The sequence below is a fragment of the Oryctolagus cuniculus genome, chromosome 14 (assembly GCF_051225735.1).
Source record: "Oryctolagus cuniculus isolate XC-2025 breed Fujian yellow rabbit chromosome 14, ASM5122573v1, whole genome shotgun sequence".
Lineage (NCBI taxonomy): Eukaryota > Metazoa > Chordata > Mammalia > Lagomorpha > Leporidae > Oryctolagus > Oryctolagus cuniculus.
In genome coordinates, this window is record NC_142880.1 from 31,963,377 (window position 1) to 31,979,587 (window position 16,211).

The window sequence follows — 16,211 nt, forward strand, 5'->3', positions numbered from 1 at the left end:
GGAAAGGTAGAAAAAAAATCAAAAAGAAATATCCATTTTAAAAAGCCAAAAAAACTTAAAGAAAAAAATCTGAAACTTACAAGAAAATTTACTAGTACTGACCATGGCCTGAATGTTTTTGTCCCTTTCCAAAATTTGCTGAAACTTAATGATGGTAGGAAGAAACTGGAGAGTCAGGGCCTATGGATTAGCACCTCATCAAAGTGCAGAAGTAAAGACATCTGCCCTTCCCCTTTCCACTATGTAAGGACACAGCAGCATGGTGCTGTCTTGGAAGCAAAGAGCAACCCTCCCAGATACTAAATCTTCCTTGACTTTGGACTTCCAGGACCCAGAATTGAAAGAATAAATGTTCATTTCTCTATAAATTAAGCAGGTTCAGATTTTTTTGCTATAGTAACAGGGATAGACTAAGCTGGTTATAACATCAAGATAAGAAAAAGTCACAATTAAACGTCACATAAACAGTTGTTGTAAAAAGTTCTAAGATGTAAAACCCTGAAATATCATTCCCAGACTAACAAAAAAAGTGCCAGATAAACCAAAGTCACTTCTCTTAAGGCCATCAGATCTGAGGCAGCATGGTAATCAAGCTGTCTAAAACACTGGGGAGAAAAAGTGTTAAAAACACTTTTAACAGGGGAGTTAAAAGATACCACACATCACGTAAATGGATAAAAAAATATCAGTTTGGGGCTGGCACTGTGGCATATCGGGTAAAGCTGTTGCCTGCAGTGCTGGCATCCCATATGCGGTTTGAGTCCCGGCTGCTCCTCTTCCAATCCAGCTCTCAGCTATGGCCTGGGAAAGCAGTTTCTAAGGCACAAGTCTTGGGCCCCTGCACCCACATGGGAGACCCAGAAAAAGCTCCTGGCTCTTGGCTTCGAATTGGCATAGCTCCAGCCAGTGCGGCCATCTGGGGAGTGAACTACCAGGTGAAAGATCTCTCCTCTCTCTCTCTTTTTCAAATAAATAAATAAACTTAAAAAAAAAATAAAGAAAAGAAAAATCAGCTCATTTTTCTGTTAATTGCTGAAGAAACCTAACATAACTCTTCTGCTCCACAGAAAAAAGCCTTAAACCATCAGAAGGGTGACAAGCATCGACCTTATCTGTGGCTATGGTAAGGATAAGTGAAACAAGACTTTGGGGTCAGAGCTGTGGCATAGTAGGTTAACCATCTGCCTGTGGCACTAGCATCCCTTATGGGCACCAGTTCAAGTCCCAGCTGCTCCACTTCTGATCCAGCTCCCTGCTCATGGCCTGAGAAGGCAGTGGAAGATTACCCAAGTGTTTGGGGCCTTGCACCCATGTTGGAGACCTGGAAGAAGCTCCTGGCTCTGGCTTCAGATCCCAACCCAAGTCATCTGGGGAGTAAACCAGTGGATGTCTCTCCCTCTCTGTCTGTAACTCTGCCTCTCAAATAAATAAATCTTTACTCCTGGATTAAGGTTAGCAAAAAGTTCATGGTCCTGGTCATATTAGAGATCTCTCATGACTGGAAAAGGGCCAGAAAGACTCTCCTTAATAAAACTTAAACTCACTGAGGGGCCGGCACTTGACTCAATCCTCCTCCTGCGGCGCCGGCACCCCGGGTTCTAGTCCCTGTTGGGGCACCGGATTCTGTCCCGGTTGCTCCTCTTCCAGTCCAGCTCTCTACTGTGGCCCGGAAAGGCAGTGGAGGATGGCCCAAGTGCTTGGGCCCCTGCACCCGCATGGGAGACCAGGAGAAGCACCTGGCTCCTGGCTTCAGATCGCCGTAATGGCCATTTGGGGGGTGATCCAATGGAAGGAAGACCTTTCTCTCTGTCTCTCTCTCTCTCTCACTGTCTAACTCTGTCAAAAAACAAACAAACAAAAACCTCACTGAGGATAGGAAGCAGAGTTTGGCTACCACAGAGAGAAGGAATAGGATCACAGACCCATCCCCAAGATCAAGAGACAAGGGGAGTATAGACCCTGAGCACAGACGGGGAAGACAGAACACCCTGTGCCTCCATCCCCAGGCTAGTCAGCATCAAGTTACAAGTCCACTACTGGAAAAAGACAGGATCTGGGGAGTCACAGGCACACAGGGAAGGCTGAGGACAGAGTTATAACACTTAGAAAAAACAGGTACCTCAAATGTCAAGGTAATTGGCACACTGAAAGTAACCATGACAACAAAAATATCCAAACCCAGATCACTCATTGATTATTCAGCCTTACCACACTAAATGCTTAGCACATCATTTAGACCCAATTTACCTGGGGCTGGCGCTGTGGCATAGCGGGTACAGCCACCGCCTGCAGTGCCAGCATCCCATATGTGTGCCGGTTGGAGTTCCGGCTCCTCCACTTCCAATACAGTTCTCTGCTGTGGCCTGGGAAAGCAGTAGAAGATGGCCCAAGTCCTTGAGCCCCTGTACCCATGGTGGGAAGATCTGGAGGAAGCTCCTGGCTCTTGGCTTCAGAAGGTTGTGGCCAATGGGAGTGAACCAGTGGAAGGAAGAGCGCTCTCTCTCTGCCTCTCCTTCTCCCTCTGTGAAACTCTGCCTTTCAAATAAATAAATAAATCTTTTAAAAAAAATTTTACCACAATCTACTGACCTTCAATGCTGACTATTCAATCAAAATTGGAAAAAAGAAAAAAACACCAAGAGACAAAACAATAAATAGAACCAGATGTTGAGTCTCTCAGAAAGGAAAGTGAAAAAACTAATATTACTCTACTCTAGGCTGTACCAGAAAAGATGGAAAGCAATACAGACAATTGAGAAATTTCAAGAGATAGAAAGAAATGCAAGAAATAAAACATAAATAACAGAAATAAGGAATGCATTCATGGGTCCTTCAAAAGACTAGTCAAAAAAGTATAAAGGAGTTGTGCAGTAAGTCATAATAAATTACCCAACTGTATCTACATAATGATTTTTATTGTTTATTTATTTGAAAGGCAGAGCTACAGTAGAGGCAGAGACAGACAGATCTTCCAATCAATGGTTCATTCCCCAACTGGCTGCAATCACCAAGGCTGGGCCAACAGCTTCTTCCAGGTCTCCCATGTGGGCACAGGGGCCCAAGTTCCTGGGCCATCCTCTGCTGCTTTCCCAGGCATAGTAGCAGGGCGCTGGATTGGAAACAGAGCAGCCCAGATGCCCATGCTGTGGGAGGCGGCTTTCACAGCACCACAGTGCCAGCCCCTATAAAATTATTTTTAAGTGATTAAAACACTCTAAAAAGTAGAACAGGACTGTATTAAGTGAAGCAAACATTGTGATTAGAACCTCACAAAAAGAAAGAAGAGTAAATAGGAATAAAGAAATATTATAAAAGAGAAAATATAGAAATATTTCCAAACATTATTTAAAAGACCAAATTATAAATTCAGTAAGTTCTGTGACCACCTCCAAAAGCAAGGTAAATACAAATACAAACGTACATACATACCAAGACTTATCAAACTCCACCCACCATTAAAAAAAGGGGGGGAGGGTGGTCAGCATTGTGGCATAGCAGGTGAAGCCACTGCCAGCAATGCTGGCTTCTCATATCGGTGCCAGTTTGAGTCACAGTTGGTCCACTGCTGATCCAGCTCCCCTCTAATGCCCTGGGAAAAGTAGCAGAAGATGTCCAAGTGCTAGGGACCCTGCAACTCACACAGGGACCCAGAAGAAGCTCCTGGCTCCTGCCTCCAGACCAGACTAACCCTGGTCAATGCAGCCGTCTGGGAACTAAACCAGAGGATGGAAGATTTCTCCCTGTTTGTCTCTCCTCAAACTCTTTCAAGTAAATAAATAAATCTTTATATTAAAAAAAGACAAAGAAAACATCTTTATACATAAAGTGGAAGAGAAAGGAAGGAAAACAGAATTATAATTGACACCTGTCCAGAAACTATGCAAGATTAAATTCTGTATCATGCAAAATATCTTATAAAAGAAAAAGTAAAACAAAGTATTTTTGAGGCAATCAGAGAGAGCTACAGTATACCTGATTTGCAAGAAATGTAAAAGGAAGCTGGGGCCAGCGCTGTGGCATACAAAGTTAAGCCGCTGCCTGCAGTGCCTGCATCCCAAATGGCCGCCAGTTCCAGACCTGGCTGCTCCACTTCATATCCAGTTCTCTGTTATGGCCTGGGAAAGCAGCAGAAGATGGCCCCAGTCCTTGGGCCTGTGCACACACGTGGGAGACCTGGAGGAAGCTCCTGGCTCCTGGCTCCGGACTGGCTCAGCTCCATCTGTTGCGGCCAATTGGGGAGTGAACCAGTGGATAGAAGACCTCTCTCTCTCTCTGCCTCTTCTTTTCTATGTAACTCTAACTTTCAAATAAAATAAATAAATATTAAAAAAAAAAAAAAAGAAATGTAAAAGGAAGTTCTTCAGGCAAAAGGAATAAGCACTTGGCAAATACAACAGAGGAAATGGATTTTAACTTAATTTATATTAAGTACTTCAAAATCACATTTAAATAGCTACATTGCCTATTAAGTATCATGCTGGACAGCACAGGTATAAAATAACCACAATTACAATTGGCTTTTTACAGCCACATGTTCAACTTTGGATCCTGACAACATTTGGCAGAAAACCACCACAGGTCCTGAACATGCAATGGCCTTTTTCCCTGTCATTTTCCCCCTAAACAATACAACTATTTACATAACATGTACAAACACTAGATATTGTAAGTAATTTAGAGATGACTTAGAGTATATAAAAGAACTGCACAGGTTATATGCAAATACTATGCTAGTTTACATTAGTGACTGGAGCATCCAGATTTCAGTAGTGCCAATGAGCCCTGAAACCAATCTTCTTCAAATACAGAGGAACAACTACCATAACCAAGTATTACGGGTTTATAGCATGTGTAAAAGTAAAATGTAGTAAAATGTAAAATATCCCAAAAAATAGTACAAGGAAATTTGAAATATACTGTTTTAGAGATCTGACACTATTTTAAAAAAAGGTATAGCACTGCTTAAATATAGTTTGCTATTAAACATGTAAAACATTCAAGAAAGTAATTTTTTGAAAAAAGTATGTATAAATGATGAGCCATTACTGAAGACAAACTGGACTTTAAAACAGGTAGCAGAAATCAGGTTAATTAAATAGAAAACAATTACTAAGACAGTAGATTTAAATCCAACCATATCAATAATTACATTAGATATAAATGGCCTAATCAGTGCAATTAAAAGAATGCCAGGAAGAAATTTTAAAAAGCAGAGTCTAGAGTAAACTTACAATAAGAGGGCATAGACTGAAAGTTAAAGGATGGAAAAGGATACAACATACAAACACTAATCAAAATAAAGCTAAAGAAATTATATTAATATTAGATAAAGTTGACTTCATAACAAGAAATACTATCAGAGACAAAGAGGGATACCATATAATGATAAACAGTTGAACTCATCAAGATGACATAATAATCCTAGACATAAGTGTATCTAACAGAAATACAAAATATACAAAGGAAAAATCGACCAGGATAAGTGGTAGAAATACACAAATCTACAAATTATAATTGGAGACTTCAACTCTTATCAACAAAACAAAAAAATAAAAAAATAAATCTTTAAAAATTGATTTAAAATAAATTATGTGAAGCATGTTACCCATTTACAATAAAAGCAAACATAGAAACCAATTATAGAGAGAAGCAAAACCACCAGATATTTAAAATTAAACAAAAACTTTTACGTAATTCATATTGGAACTTAGAAACAATATATCAACATATCAAAGCTATGTGAGCACCTAAAACAGTGCTTTGAAGAAAAAGAAGGTATCAAACCAATTACACAAGCTTACACCTTAAAAAATTAAACAATTTGGATTACATCAAATTGAGAAGTTTCTGTACTGCAAAAGAAACAGTCAGGAGAGTGAAGAAACAACCAACAGAATGGGAAAAAATATTTGCAAACTATGTAACCGAAAAAGGTTTAATAACCAGAATCTACAAAGAGATCAAGAAACTCCACAACAACAAAACAAACAACCCACTTAAGAGATGGGCCAAGGACCTCAATAGACATTTTTCAAAAGAGGAAATCCAAATGACCGACACGTGAAAAAAATGTTCAGGATCACTAGCAATCAGGGAAATGCAAATCAAAACCACAATGAGGTTTCACCTCACCCGGTTAGAATGGCTCACATACACAAATCTACCAACAACAGATGGTGGCAAGAATGTGGGGAAAAAGGGACCCATTGTTGGTGGGGAATGCAAACTGGTAAAGCCACTATGGAAGTCAGTTTGGAGATTCCTCAGGAACCTGAATGTAACCCTAAAATACAACCCAGCCATCCCACTCCTTGGAATTTACCCAAAGGAAATTAAATTGGCAAATAAAAAAGTTGTCAGCACCTCAATGTTTATTGCAGCTCAATTCACAATAACCTGGAATCAACCTAAATGCCCATCAACGGTAGACTGGATAAAGAAATTATGGGATATGTACTCTACAGAATACTATACAGCAGTAAAAAAAAAAAAAAATGAAAACCGGTCATTTGCAACAAAATGGAGGAATCTGGAAAATATCACACTGAGTGAATTAAGCCAGTCCCAAAAGGACAAATATCATATGTTCTCCCTGATTGGTGACAACTAACTGAGCACCAAAAAGTATACCTGTTGAAGTGAAATGGACACTATGAGAAACAATGACTTGATCAGCCCTTGTCCTGACTGTTGATGAACAACTTAATACTTTATCCCTTTTAGTATTTTTTGTTCAACTTAATACTATTGGTTGAACTCTTTAATTAACACACAATTATTCTTAGGCATTTCAATTTAACTGAAAAGTGATCCCTGTTAAATGTAAGAGTGGGAATAAGAGAGGGAGGAGATGTACAGTTCAGCACATGCTCAATCGGACTTACCCCAAACGGCAGTTAGAAATGTTCTAGGGGATTCCAATTCAATCCCATCAAGGTGGCATGTACCAATGCCATCTTACTTGTTAAAAGTGATCAGTTTCAGCTCATAATTGATCATAAAGATGGATTAAGAGTCAAAGGGATCATAAACAAGACTAGTGTCTGCTAATACTATCTGATAGAATAAAAAAGGGGAGAACTATCCAACATGGGAAGTGGGATACACAGCAGACTCATAGAATGGCAGATGTCCTAAACAGCACTCTGGCCTCAGAATCAGCTCTTAAGGCATTCGGATCTGGCTGAAAAGCCCATGAGAGTATTTCAGGCATGGAAAGCCAAGACACTCTGGCAAAATAAATAAATAAATAAATAAATCCTAAATTAAAGATCTCTGTGAGGGAGATCCCAGCGGAAAGAACAGGCCATCAAAGAAGGAGGTACCTTTCTCTGAAGGGAGGAGAGAACTTCTATTTTGACTGTGATCTTGTCTAAGTAAGATCAGAGTCGGTGAACTCAAAAGGCTTCCATGTCTTGGCAACTCATGACAAGAGCCCAGGGTGATTACTGACGTCATAAATAAGAGTGTCAATTATTAAAATCAACATCAGGAGTCACTGTGCACTTAATCCCCATGTAGGATCTCTATCCTTCATGTGTTATACTATGTGAATTAATGGTATAACTAGTACTCAAACAGTACTTTACACTTCATGTTTCTGTGTGGCTGAAAACTGTTGAAATCTTTACTTAGTATATACTAAATTGATCTTCTGTATATAAAGATAATTGAGAATGAATCTTGATGTGAATGGGATGGGAGAGGGAGCGGGAGATGGGATGGTTGCAGGTGGGAGGGAGGTTTTGGGGGGAAAAAGCCACTGTAATCCAAAAGCTGTACTTTGGAAATTTATATTTATTAAATAAATGTTTAAAAAATTAACATAGGAAAGTTTAAACTCGAAGGAAATAAAGATAAAAGCAGAGGCCAGCACCGCGGCTCACTAGGCTAATCCTCCGCCTTGCGGCGCCAGCACACTGGGTTCTAGTCCTGGTCGGGGCACCGGATTCTGTCCCGGCTGCCCCTCTTCCAGGCCAGCTCTCTGCTGTGGCCAGGGAGTGCAGTGGAGGATAGCCCAAGTACTTGGGCCCTGCACCCCATGGGAGACCAGGAGAAGTACCTGGCTCCTGCCTTCTGATTAGCGCAGTGCGCCGGCTGTGGCGGCCATTGGAGGGTGAACCAACAGCAAAGGAAGACCTTTCTCTCTGTCTCTCTCTCTCTCACTGTCCACTCTGCCTGTCAAAAAAAAAAAAAAAAAAAAAAAAGATAAAAGCAGAAACTAATGAAATAAAAAAACATAAAAAAGAAATAAAATTTAAAAACAAGCTATTTGAGAACATTAATAAAACTGTTAAGCCTGAAATCACACTAACAAAGATAAGAGAGAGGCTACTTTGCCAACATCAGGAGTGAAAAGGCAAGACATCATTACAAATGCTACTGACATCAAAAGGGTAAGAAACAACAGTCCAATTCCTTAAAAAGATAAAAATCTTTAATACTTGTAATAGTAAGGGAAAGTGACTCACATCACCAAGATCTGAAAGTTTTCATGAAATAGCTAACCTTAACAACTTCTACCTACTACAGGAGTTGAGTCTATCTTGCAAAGGTCTTCCAACAAAGAAAACTGTAAGCCCAGAAGGGTTAGCCTGTAAAGTCTAATAAACATTTACAAACAAATAATGGTAATCTTACATCTTTTTTTTTTCTGGGCAAATATGAGGAAGAAAGATTTCCCCTCTATGAGGCCAGCATTCCCCTAACATAAATAATTAAGAGGTATCATTCTTGAACCAAAAAAAATCCCAAAACTCAACAGAATATTAGCAAATATAGCCCATCAATTTATGAAAATTATAATGCACCATCAAGTAGAATTTAATCATAAAATACAAGGTTATTCAGCATTTGAGATTATATTAACATATCATTAACACTGAAGATAAATAAATCATGAGTATTTCAATCAATACAATTTTAAAAATCTGACCAAACTCAACATCCACTTGCACAGCAATCCAAGAATAGAAGGGAATGTCCTTAATGTGACAAAAGGTTACTTATCTTAGTCCATTAAGGCTACTACAACAAACTTTTGAGAGACTGGGCTGGTTAATACACAACGGAAACATTTCTCAGGTTCTGAAGTTTGAGAAGTCCAAGATCAAAGTGTCAGAAGCTTCCAGGAGAGGGAGGGGTCACTTCTGGTTCTTAGACTGCAATCTTCATACATTAAAAGTGAGGAGGGATCTCTCTGGGGGCTTCTTTTATAAGGACACTAAGCCATTAATATTCAATCTCTTTCACTTCCCAAATGCCTTATTACTGGAGATTAGGTTTAGACATAAGAATTTGGAGAGGATATGTTCAGATTATAGCACCACTTTGTCACAATTAAAAATGAAAGACAGAAAGGACTGCTCTTAAGATCACAAACGAGACCAGTGTATCTGCTCTCACCACTTCTATTCAACATCATGCTGGAAATCCTAGCCAATGAAATTAGCAAGGAAAAAAAGAGGGAAGGGATCACATACAATTGAAAAAGAGTAAGTTGCTCTGTACTCACAAATAACATAGTAAAACTTCAAAGAATCTAGAAAAAAATGACTAGGATATGTAACAGGATTCAAGGTCAATATGCAAAAAGTAAAAATGGAAACAAATATAATCATTCCCCAGGGTATCAAAAACTATTAAATCCTTAGATATAAACCTAACAAAACAAGCAACATATCTGTATGATGATGATGAAACCACAAGATGTTTACAAAAGAATGAGAATCTAAATAAATGCAGAAAACCTATGTTCATGAATCGTAAGACACAACATAAACATACCAATTGTTCCCAAACTGATTGATATACTCAACACAACACAAATTAATATTCTCTCAGGACTTTTTAATAGAAACCAGTAAGATTCCTCTATAAGTTTTATGGAAAAGTAATTACAGTCGAAACAATTTTGAAAAGGAATAAAGTTCAAGACTTCATATTACCTGACTTCAAGACTCACTACAAAGTAAAAAAATAAATAAATAAATAAACATGGGGCCGGCACCATGGCTCAACAGGCTAATCCTCCGCCTGCAGCACCAGCACCCCGGGTTCTAGTCCCAGTTGGAGCACCGGATTCTGTCCCGGTTGCTCCTCTTCCAGGCCAGCTCTCTGGGGTGCCCCGGGAGTGCAGGGTCCTTGGGCCCTGCACCCGCATGGGAGACCAGGAGGAAGCACCTGGCTCCTGGCTTCAGATCAGTGCAGTGCGCCGGCCGCAGCGGCCATTCTGGGGTGAAGCAACAGAAAAGGAAGACCTTTCTCCCTGTCTCTCTCTCTCACTATCCACTCTGCCTGTCAAAAAAAAAAAAAAAAAAAAAAAAAAAAGAAAATACTACTGGCAAAATTATAGACAGAAAAATCAAGGGGATAGTCCAGAAGTAAGAGTCACATTTATGTTCAATTGATTTCTGACAGTTAATTCAATGGGGAAAGGAAAATGCTCCTGACACAAGAAGCAAAACAAACTACATTTCCAATTGCAAAGAAAATGAGCCTGGACCACCATCACTCACCATATTCAAAATGAACCTGCAACGTGGAACAAGCACACTTTGATGTAAAAGACCAAACTACAAAACTTGTAGAAGCAAAGAAAAGAGGAAATCTGTACAACCTTGCACTAGGAAAACAATTCTCAGTTGGAGGGGCTGGCACTGTGGCATACTGTAAACTATTTGTGACGTAGGCATCCCATACGAACACCAGTTCAAGCCCCAACTGCTCTACTTCTAATCCAATTCCCTGCTAAAGTGCCTGGGAAAAGCAGAAGAGGACCCAAATATTTGGGTTCCTACCACCCATGTAGAAGGTCCAAATGGAGTTCAGGCTCCTGGCTTCAGCCTGACCCAACCCCAGCTGTTGTGGTCATTCAGGGAGTGAACCAGCGGATGGAATGTATCTCCTGCCTCTCCCTCTCAGTAACTCTGCCTTTCAAATAAATAAATCTTACCTAAAGAAAGAAAAAGTTGAGTGAGGCTCCTCTTTTTTAAAGTAAAAGAAACCAATGTATAAAATTCTTGAAATTTAGTAAGACAACTCAATTTCTTAAACTGGGCAAAAAAAAAAAAATCTGAAAAAAATCCTTTAGACAGGATGACATGCCCATGACTAAATTCTCAGCCTCCAGTCATCAGGTAAACCTAAGTTAAAATCACATTGTGATACTACTACAACACCTACAAAAAGTGCTAAAATGAAAAAGACTGAAATAATCAAGTGCTGATGAGTATGTGGAGCAACTGGAACTCTCATACATTACTGGTAGACATGCAATAGTCTGGCATGTCTACCAGTTTGGCAGTTTCTTAAAAGGTGAAACACTCACTTATCATACAATGCCATAATTCCATTTCTAGCTATTTACCAAGAGAAACAGAAACATGTTGACACAAAACTCAAAATGAATGAATATTCAGAAGAGTTTTATTAACACCACCACCAAATGGAAAACAATCCAAATATTCAGAAATAGGTGAAATGGTCAAGAAAGTGTAAATCATCACCATGGGCTGCTATTCAGCAATAAGAAGGGGTGAACCAGTTAAACACACAAAAACACAGGTGATCCTCATAAACATGCTGAGGGGCTGGTGCTGTGGCATAGTGGGTAAAGCCGCCACCTGCAGTGCCAGCATCCCATGGGCGCCGGTTCAAGTCCCAGCTACTCCACTTCCAATCTGGCTCTCTCCTATGGCCTGAGAAAGCAGCAGAAGACGGCCCAAGTCCATGTGGAAGACCTGGAGGAAGCTCCTGACTCCTGGCTTCGGATTGTCACAGCTCCGGCCAGTGCAGCCAAATGGGGAGTGAACCAGTGGATGGAAGACCTCTCTCTCTCTGTGCCGCTCCTTCTCTCTGTGTGCAACTCTTTCCTTTGAATAATAAATAAATCTTAAAAAACAAAAATGCTGAGAGGAAAAGAGAGTGGGAATTTACATTATATAATTAATTCATATGAAATTCTAGAATCAATGAGATCAATATATTATGAGAAAAGAGGATGCATGATTCCCTGGTGCTGAGGGTGAAAGCATGATTTACTGCAAAATGACAAAAGAGCACTTTAAAGAGAGATGAAAATCTTCTCTATCCTGATCAGGTCACAAAAATATTTTGTGCAGTTGTGACGGTAGTGACATGAGCACACATTTATCCAAACAAAATGAGCTCTACTTCCAAATAAGTATATTTTATTGTATTGAAGGTAGCCTCAAGGTTAATTTAACCTCTCTTAGAAAAATATTAACCAGATAATACTGGTGACACCAGTATTTTTTTGTGGTGACTCCCCACAAAAATTGTCAAAAATATCCAAGAAAACTCAATACCTATTTATGGTTATCAAAAACATCAATAAAATGAAAACAGTAGAGTCATGTTGGAAAGCCAAGAATAGGAGGAAATTTTTTAATACTGGCTACTGATCAGAAAGCTTCAGCAAACACCCTAATAAAAGCTGAAACAGAAGCATTCCCCTTCAAGTCAGGAACACCCAATGCTTCACTACTAGTGCTATTATTAACATTAGATAGTAGCTATGATTGATAAAGCAATGAGGGAAATTCATTAGGTTATCAACACTGGAAAGGAAACCACGAAACAGTAAAGATTTTCAAATCATCATCAACCCAATAAAATGATTAGCTACATGATAAACTTAGGAATTCAAATACTTTCCTATAACCAGAAGAAAAATGTTATTGAACCATCTACCACAACAATCAAAACTACAAAACATTTAGGAATATTCAGAATGTCATATGTAAGGCAAAAGATAAACTATAAAATTTTGTATTCCCTAAGAATATGAAGGAACACGTGGATAAAATGGAGAGAACACCTCTTCCAAGGGGACAGACTCATACTGTAAAGGTCAGCTCTCTCTAAATTAATCTAAAAGTTCAATACAACATCATACAATATAGCCCAGGATACTTTTTACTTGAGTCTGAAGTTTGTCTAGTAGGAGAAAAAGCTTAAGCAGAACATATTTTCAAAAGATGACAGATAAATGGTTATCAAAAGTTTAAATATGCCCACCCTTTAATTAAGTAATTCCGTTCCTAGGAATCCATGCTCCAGAAATCAGCTCACACAGGAAGTTTGCTGACTTGTTCTCAGGGACTACTCTTAGGATGCCAGGTAGGACAAGAAGTGGGAGGTGTGCTTCTTACCTTCCAGGCCTCCACACTTGAAAATTTGTAAATCAAGGCTCTAAGGGAGGTCATTAAACATCAAGCAATAAATCAGAAAGTGGACTTCATTATAAGCCATTATTTGTGACTGAAAAAGGAAACTGCAATTAACTTAAACGTCTTCCAATAAGAAGCTGGCTGCTTGAGTAACAGCCCATTGGCTGATGAACTACCACTTCCTCTCCAAGCCTTTAGGAGAGAGCCACACACGACCAGGAAACTCTCGGCCAAGATGTACAATCAGGTGAAAAAAACGACTGATGGACAAAAGTGCTGGATATACTCCCACTTCAAGAAAAAAGGCCAACGCACTGTGCATGTCTGATGTCCACGTGTTTCAAAGTGCATTTGTAAAAGAAATTTTGAAAGATTAACAGTAAACTGTTAAGTCCAGTTACTGGAGTGAGACTGGGGGAGGAGAAGAATTTTTCACATTTCACCTAAGAGTCCTTTATTTACATCTCAGACTGTACACCAAGCCTGCACATCTGTAATTAACAACAGAAATGAAGTGGTTATTTCACAATTGAAAACCAATTCCAGACAAACGACAAAAGTCGAAAAAAAGTTGAGACCTTTATTTCTGTTATCTTCGCTTTTATTTACATACTCTTCAGTTGATCTGCAGCCTTTAGCAAAGGTGACTGCCATTTTAAAGAAGCGGGACCAAACATTTCATGATAAAAATAACAGAATGGAGTGAACCTTTTTTTTTTTTAAGAAAAACGTCAACTTCGCAGAACCAGCGGACTCGGAGCAGTGCCTATGCAGATGTAATTTTTCTGTTACGTCTAAGCCAGGGAAACCTCCCCGATTATTCTTGCACCCTGCAAAAACACTATTGGACCGCCTCCCCCTCTCTTCGACTGGGTCTGAGCGGCTTTAAACTCACCATTTTGGAAGTGCGCAAAATGATTAACTAGCAGTCGTCCCGGGGAGGCCAGCACCGGCGGTGCGGCGGCCCGCCGGAGGCGCGCTCCCGGGCAGCCGCGCCCAGGCAAGGGGCTCCCGGGACCGGGGGACCCCGACGGCTACGCTGCCCACGGCGTGTCTGCGCCCGGGGCCTCCGTGACCGTCGGGAAGCACGCACACGCAGCCGGCCGGCAACGGCCACGGCAGGTTTCGGGGGGAGGGGGCCGCAGGCCTGCGGCGTCAGGGGCCCGGCTCGCCCGGTGGGCACCGCAGGCGGGTGGGAGGCGTTGGCGGGCGGCGCACTCGCCCGGCCGCGAGCGTGGGGACAAGGGCGGCGGGGTCCTTGGCCGGGGCACCAAGGACAGCAGACGAGGCCCGAGGAAGAGCGGCCGGCGGAGACCCCACCACCACCACCACCACCACCACCACCACCACCACCACGCCGAGGGCTGCCATCCGTCGGGGACGCGGCGTCCGCGGGGCCCCCGGCGCGGACAGGGCCCAGGAGGCGAGGAAGGCCTCTTCCCAGCCATCAACCCCACCCACCATGGCCGGCGCTGCGGGCCGGGGACAGGCCCCGCTCCTGCTCCAGAGAGGCAAGAACGGCAGATGAAGGCAGCCATTTCCTCGCCCCGACCCCCACACTGCTGACATCCGAACAAGCCCGATTTTAAAAAGAAAAAAAAAAAAAAAAAAGGAGAGGAGAAAAAAAAAAAGCCCCTCACCGAAATGTGCAGCGGCTCCGGAGCGAGAACAGCGCTCGATCCTCCACCCGCCACCACCGCCTTCTTCTCCGCCTCCGACTCCTCCCCCGCCGAACGCGCAGCAGCAGGCGGCTGCGGCGGCGGCACGGCGGCGGCGGCGGCGGCGGCGCGGCGGCGGTAGCGGCGGCGGCGGAAGCAGAGGTGGCGGCGGCGCGTCCCGCCCCTTGCGCGGCGGCGGACCCGGTGGGGAGGCGGAGGAGGAGGAGCACGGCGCGCGGACCCCGCCCCCGAGCTCTAGCCGGCCAATAGGAATCAGGAGCCTCTGCCGGGGGCTAAACGCGCACGCCCAATGGGAGCCTGAGGAGTGGGCTCGCGTCAATGGTTGGGACGTGGCAGAAAAAGGGAAAAATACTCGCACTGTCTTCAGCGTCGTGTTTTTCGTGGGGGGGGCCCTCGCCGATTGGTCGAGGAGCGGGAAGACGGCGCCCGACTCCGCCTCCTTGCCCCGCAGCACTGCGACGTTTGGGCAGGGGCGGTGCTGAAGCCGCACAGCCTTTTGTGGTGCGGGCTGGAAGAGGGCGGGTCTCCGGGAAAGCCCAGGGGGGTGTGGAGGGCAGGGCTGGCGCAGTGAGGACTTTATCACGAATTCCGGGAGCGGCCGCCAAGATGGAGCCGTCGGGTCGGTCCTGATTCGACTGGGAACCTGGCGGAAGTTCAGGCCCTGCCCCTGCGGGGGGAGACCCGCCTGGTCCCTGCTAAGCCGTGGCCGCAGTGCCCGCGGTAGTCCCCGGACGCCTGGCTTCGCTTAGACCTGGGTAACTGGCTACGCCCGCGATGCCGAGCGCCGCTTCGTCCCGCACTCGGCCACGCGTCGCCGCCTTGAAATGCACCTGCTCGTCCGCTCCCCCTGCCCCTGGCCGCGGCGCTCGGGATGGGTCGATCGCTTCCCTACGCCTCGCGCCTCCAGCCCTGTGACAGCCCCTGTTAGGGACCTGACGCTAGTTTGTTGATGGAAACAAATCATCCGTAATTTACTGTAGAAAGTTGGTTTTGTGGGAACTTGCTGCGTGTTTTGTGGCAGCAAGTCTGATTCCCAGCGCAGCCGTTGGAGTACCTGTGAGTATCTTTGCAAGAACCCGTTCCCCACTTGGTACTTAACTCTGCCTTCGCACGTGCTGCTGTGTGAGCTCGGAGTCTTTTTCTACCCAGCTCCTTCACAACTTGAGAAAGAATTCATGTTGTCATTGTATTTCCTAATTTCCCGGTGGGATCTTGCAGATTGCTTGAAAACACTAGTTTCCTTGGGTGGGCGGGGTTTCTGAGATTTCCACTTTTATTTATTATTTTCTTTAAATAAATGTATTTTTTAAAAAAAGTTTGCTTGTTTTATTTATTTGAA

The 16,211-nt window shown here is 42.8% G+C and overlaps 1 protein-coding gene across 1 annotated transcript in view; it reads right to left on the reverse strand.

Annotated features, from left to right (window-relative positions):
* PJA2 (praja ring finger ubiquitin ligase 2) overlaps positions 1-15,052 on the reverse strand; it is a 78,457-nt gene extending 63,405 nt beyond the window's left edge. Inside the window, exon 1 of the mRNA XM_002713961.6 lies at positions 14,834-15,052. The gene's annotated coding sequence lies outside the window, so the exon portion shown is untranslated. The remainder of the gene's footprint in view (positions 1-14,833) is intronic.
* Between the last annotated feature and the right edge of the window lie 1,159 nt (positions 15,053-16,211).